The sequence below is a fragment of the Miscanthus floridulus genome, chromosome 8, assembly GCF_019320115.1.
Source record: "Miscanthus floridulus cultivar M001 chromosome 8, ASM1932011v1, whole genome shotgun sequence".
NCBI lineage: Eukaryota > Viridiplantae > Streptophyta > Magnoliopsida > Poales > Poaceae > Miscanthus > Miscanthus floridulus.
Window position 1 is genome coordinate 85695672 of NC_089587.1, and position 6000 is coordinate 85701671.

Here is a 6000-nt window from a genome sequence, read left to right on the forward strand (position 1 = left end):
TATCCAATCCAAATCTTAAAGAGCTTCTTCTACATTTTTAGGTTCAACACAAGAGACAAAATGAGTGATGTTCAATAAACGAAGCAAGTTTTTGAGAGCAAGTCATTACACCCTTTGAAGGACTCCCTATGACGAGATCTTGTGGATGAGCTTGTAGTAGAGGTGAATTTCTTCTATCAACCACTCGAGGGGGAGGTTGTGGAGCATCAATATCTTGAGCTTGTGCCACCATTTGATCATAAGAGACATGAGTATCTTTATTTTCTACTCTCCCATCTTTATCACCATCTTGTGGCACATTTGATGAAGAAGGTGGATCAATCACTTGTACATCATCTTCATCATCTTTAGGCTTAATGTCTCCAATCTCCAACCAGAATGTTCTTCATGGCCTCCCTCAATGGTTCATCACCTACATCATCAAGATTCTCATGTGCTCCTTGGGAGCCGTTAGATTCATCAAATTCCACATCATATGTTTCTTTAACCAAGCCGGTGGCATGATTAAATACTCGATATGCTTTGGACTTTAATGAGTAACCAACAAGAAAGCCAATATCACAACGTCTTTGAAACTTCCCTAGGTGTTGCCGCTTCTTGTAGATGTAGCATTTGCAACCAAACACCTAGAAAGAAAGAGACGTCTGGCTTCTTTCCATTGAGCAACTCATAAGGTGTCTTGCCAAGAAACTTTTGAAGCAATAGGTGGTTGGATGTATAACATGCGGTGTTGATAGCTTCCGTCCATAGAGCTTCAGGCGTATTATACTCATCAAGCATTGTTCTTGTAAGTGTGATAAGTGTGGTTTTTTCTCTCAACTACACCATTTTGTTGAGGAGTATATGTTGTGGAGACCTCATGTTAGATTTCAACCTCATCACAATAAGCTTCAATGTTTGTGTTGTCAAACTCTTTTTTATTATCACTTCTTATCTTCTTGAGCTTCACTTTAAACTTATTTTGTGCTCTCTTAGCAAACTTCTTGAAACATGATGCAACCTCGGTCTTGTCATGAAGGAAGAACACCCATGTATATCTAGAGTAGTCATCAACAATCACAAGACAATAAAGATTTCCTCCCAAACTCTTGTAAGTTGTTGGTCCAAATAAGTCCATGTGAAGGAGCTCTAGCACTCTTGTTGTTGACATGAAAGCTTTTGTAGGATGAGTGTTGGCAACTTGCTTGCCGGCTTGACATGCACTACAAAGCTTGTCCTTCTCAAATTTCACATCCTTCAACTCTCTCACCAATTCATTCTTCATAAGCTTCTTGAGTGAGCTCATCCCAACATGAGAAAGTCTTCTATGCCATTGCCACCCAAGTGATGTTTGGTGAATAGGCATGTCTTCAAGTTGGCATCTTCGGAGGTGAAATCAACTAGATATAGGTTGTTGTATCTAAATCCCTTGAATATAACTTGATCATCATCTTTCTTAGATACAACCACTTCCTTCTCGGTAAACAAGCATTGGAAGCCAAGATCACACAATTGACCAATGGATAGCAAGTTGAAGCTCAATGAAGCAACATATAGCACATTTGAGATTGAATGATCATTTGATATAGCCACTTTGCCCAATCCTTTGACTTTGCCCTTTGAATTATCACCAAATGTAATTCTTTCTTGACCATTAACTTCTTCATCTAGTGATGTGAACATACGAGGATCACCGGTCATATGTTGAGTGCAACCACTATCAATTACCCAATGATTTCCACCGGTCTTGTAGTTCACCTACACACAAGAGATCAAGCTTATTTAGAGAACCAAACTTGTTGAGGTCCCTTGATTTTCTCAACAAGTGACTTTGCAACCCAAATTTTCTTAGGTCTATTCTTGTTGGGAGGTCCTAAGAATATGACTTTCATTTTTCCACTAGGGTCCTTTCTAAGCATGTAATGAGCATTGAAAGCAAAGGGTCTAGCATGTTTGGGCAAGCGTTGTGGTGGTGGAGTTTGACACTCATGGGTAAAGTGACCTTCTTATCCACACTCAAAACACCTCTTTGGCTTTAGCTTTGATTTGTGTTGTTGTTGGTGTTGAGTTTGAGCCTTCTTCTCTTGATGTGCCAAGTACCCAATGCCACTTCTATCTATCTTCATGACGGTATTCATGAGTAGCTCACTTTAAAGATGTTGATCTCTTGTAAACTTGCTCAAGCTGGTCTTGAGATGTTCTTTTTCTAACTTGAGCTTCTTGTTCTTTTCTTTGAGTTCATCATGATTTTTCTCTATCTTTAGTCTCTTGTTCTCTTTTTTGAGCATCTCATTCTCAAGAGCTAGATCACTATCATGGTTAAGGTTCTATATCACAATAGTGTTGGTGGTTGATAGCTTTTCAAGATCTTTCTTGAGCTTCTCATTCTCATTCTTGATCTTGACATACTCATCATAGTTGTCGGACTCAACCACTTGCTTGCCTTTGCTACTAGAACCTTGCTCAATGCTCTCAATAATTAAATCATCATATGATGTAGCTATATCAATCTTAACAACATTGTTAGTAGCATCGTGTGGCTCATTGGATAAAAACTCATGAGAGACAACAAGATTATCATGATTAACTTTGAGGTTGGTATACTCTTCTTTTAGCATATTGTAGCTAGTGGTGAGCTCATTATGTATCCCCTTAAGTTTATCATATTTTTCTTTAAGCTCCTTTTTAGATGATTTTAGCTCCTTGAGTTTGGATGACATAGTTTTATGTTCTTCTCTAAGCTCAACACTAGCTTTTTCCGCTAAATCATATTTAGCTAAGAGTGAGTCATTCTCATGTTCTAGCTTTTCATTTTTAGCTCTTGTCTTCCTAATGATTTTAGTATATTGGTTAAGCAACTTGACAAGATCATCATAGGAAGGTGATTCAAATTCATCATCACTATCACCATCATCATTGCTAGCATGATCATCACCACTACTATCATCATCATTTGATACCTTTTGTTCACCCTTGGCCATAAGGCATAGGTGTGTAGAGGATGATGGCGGTGGTGTCGGTGAAGATAGTGAAGAGTCAATCACAATAGCGGCCACCTTCTCGTTCTCACTGTCATCATCGGATGAGCAACTTGATGAATCAATATCCGTGAGCCAATCACTGACGATGTATGCCTTGCCATTTTTCTTCTTCTTATAGAAATCCTTCTTCTTGTCATCCTTCTTCCTGTATGGCTTGATTTTCTTCTTCTCATCACCATCTTCATTACTTGAGTCATCTTTCTTGCGCTTGTACTTCTTCTTGTATTTGTCTTTCTTTGGCTTGGGGCAGTGATGTGCTAGATGACCAAGTTCTCCACAATTATAGCAATCCATCTAGGAGATTGGCTTCCTTCTATTGCTAGTGAAAAACTTCTTTTTGCCATCAAACTTGACACCATTCTTGTTGAGCTTCTTAAGCATCTTGGCGGTTCTTCTCACCATGAGAACAAGGCTTGTATCATCAATTTCATCATCACTTGAGCTCTCATATTCAACTCTTGCTTTTCCCTTGTTCTCTTGGCTAGCCTTGAATGCCAAGTCTTTCTTCTTGGTGGAGGAAGAACCATCTTATGGTGTGATGTGCATATACATTTCATATGCATTGATCTTTCCCAATATTTGTGTTGGCGTAGCGGTGGAAAGATCGCCTTGATGAAGCACGGTCACAATATGCCTATATTTGTCAATGGGGAGGACACTCAAGATCTTTCTTACAACATCGGATGGTTGCATTTGTATGAGTCCAAGCCCATTGACTTCCTCTACAAGGACATTCAAGCGTGAGTACATTTCATTAGCACTTTCTTTCGGAAGCATCTCAAATGAATTAAGCTTTTTCATAACTAGATGATTGCGTTCCTCACGCTCACTCTTTGTTCCCTCATGGAGCGCACAAATGTTCGGCCATAGTGTATGGGCGTCCTTGTGGTCCCGCATACGGTTAAACACATCTTTGCAAAGGCCTCTAAAGATAGTGTTTCTAGCCTTTGCATTCCATTTCTCATAATTGACCTCATCCCCTTGAAGGTGTGTGGGATCCTTAGGTTTTGGGAAACCTTGAGAGGCGGCTCTAAGAATTCCAACATCTAGAGCTTCTAAGTAAGCCTCCATGTGGATTTTCCAATAAGAAAAATTATCTTCCTCAAAGATAGGAGGAGGTCCATCCCTATGGGACATCTTTCTCTAGGCGGTTAAGCCTAATTTAGTGAGCACGAGGCTCCGATACCAATTGAAAGGATCAAGATGCCAAAGAGGGGGAGGATGAATTAGGCTAATTCTAAAATTCTTTCAATAATTAAACCCTACACTTAGCTCATTTCACCCCTTGTGCCAATAATGTGTTCCTATAGTTTTATCGCACAAAAATTTTGTACCCTAGGTTCCAATCCTACTCTAGCATGGCCATTCTAAGAATGTAAAGACAAGAAATGAATTGCTCAAATATAAAAGCTTAAAGTAAAGAGAGGAGAAGGAACACGACGATGTTTTGCCGAGGTATCGGAGAGTCGTCACTCCTCACTAGTCCTCGTTGGAGCACCCGCGCAAGAGTGTAGCTCCCCCTTGATCCGCGCAAGGATCAAATGCTGTCTATGGGCTGATTCTTCGACACTCCGTATTTTATTTACTTTCTATATAAAGAGAAAAAATAGTCATAAGGTGTATCCATATTTAGTTTGTGAACGATGTACAAGCATCCTTTTATTAAAAATCATTTAGAACTTGTATGGCAATTATATACACTCAAAATATGCTTCCATGCAAAAATTTGGATTTTCTGAACCACTTTTAGGTATTATTCGAATTATTTTGAGGTAAATAGAGATAGAAGGTCGAATTATTGTGCAAAACAACTAAATTTTCCATGTATCTCCACGACAAATGATTGAATGAACCGTATGAGCCCAAATATATTATTTTTTAATCTTATTAGGGGTACAGGTAAGTTCAATTTGGAATTTATTTTCGATAGACATGTAAAAATTCATTTAAACTATAGAAAATAGTAAAACATTTTCAAGATTTCTGAACTCCGAGAGAACAACTCATTTCGTCTATATATTGCGTATAAAAAAGTTTTAATAAGGTACATAAGACAAAAATTTATATGATAACAACGACTTTTTAAAAAATACGTATAACAAAGACCTTTTCCGAGCTAAGCCTGTTAGCGTCCAAATTTACAAACACATTATAAAACCATCGTAGGCTATGAGTTGTGTACTATAGAGGCAACATTTGAATGACCACCTCATGGACCTTCTTATGGTACTCAAGTAGGGTCTTGAAGGTGCCAAAGCTTTGCCCGGCAGAGATTGTGTGTTTTCTATAGCTAGTGTCCCTTCCAATCAGAGATAGATACCATATTCACGATTAAAAGATATCAGATTCACATTGTGTTTATTACATAGTCCAGTTGATACATGTCCTAGTAGGACTTAATACATGATTGAGTTGTCACTTGTCAGTGACTACATCTTCAAAGTCTGTGGCAGTAAAAAATTTCATTTTAATATAAGGTCGGGCGTGTGGCGATGGAAACTTCTGAATCTTGGAATGAGTCTTGTCTCCGACTTGGTCCTTCGATCTGTCCAGTTGCAACAGCTCGGATGGCAATGGGCCATATGCGGCCACTGCCTATCAAATGATCAAATCAATGGCGAGTTTTCACATGTTCTGGTACACTCGTTAGCGTCGAGGTCACTACAGAGCTGTAGTAGGTGCAAAGAATGGTAGAGCTGAGGGTGAATCGGTCAGTGATTGGGAGTGCAGTGTACTAGTACTGCAGTGGAGAAGTCGTTGCAGGGACTTGAGAAAAGTCGCCTGATTCCCAGTCTTCGAGGGCTACGGTAATGGAAGCACACTTGCAAATGAGCCGTGCCCAATTGGTGCTTCGTTTTAACGCAACCAATGAACTACATGCGCAGGAAGCCTAAACAAAATATACAAAAATAAATAAAGGTCAGTCCACGCTTGGCGCATGCCGTCATGGCGCGCGTTCGAGCTCAGGCCAGTCTCTCCA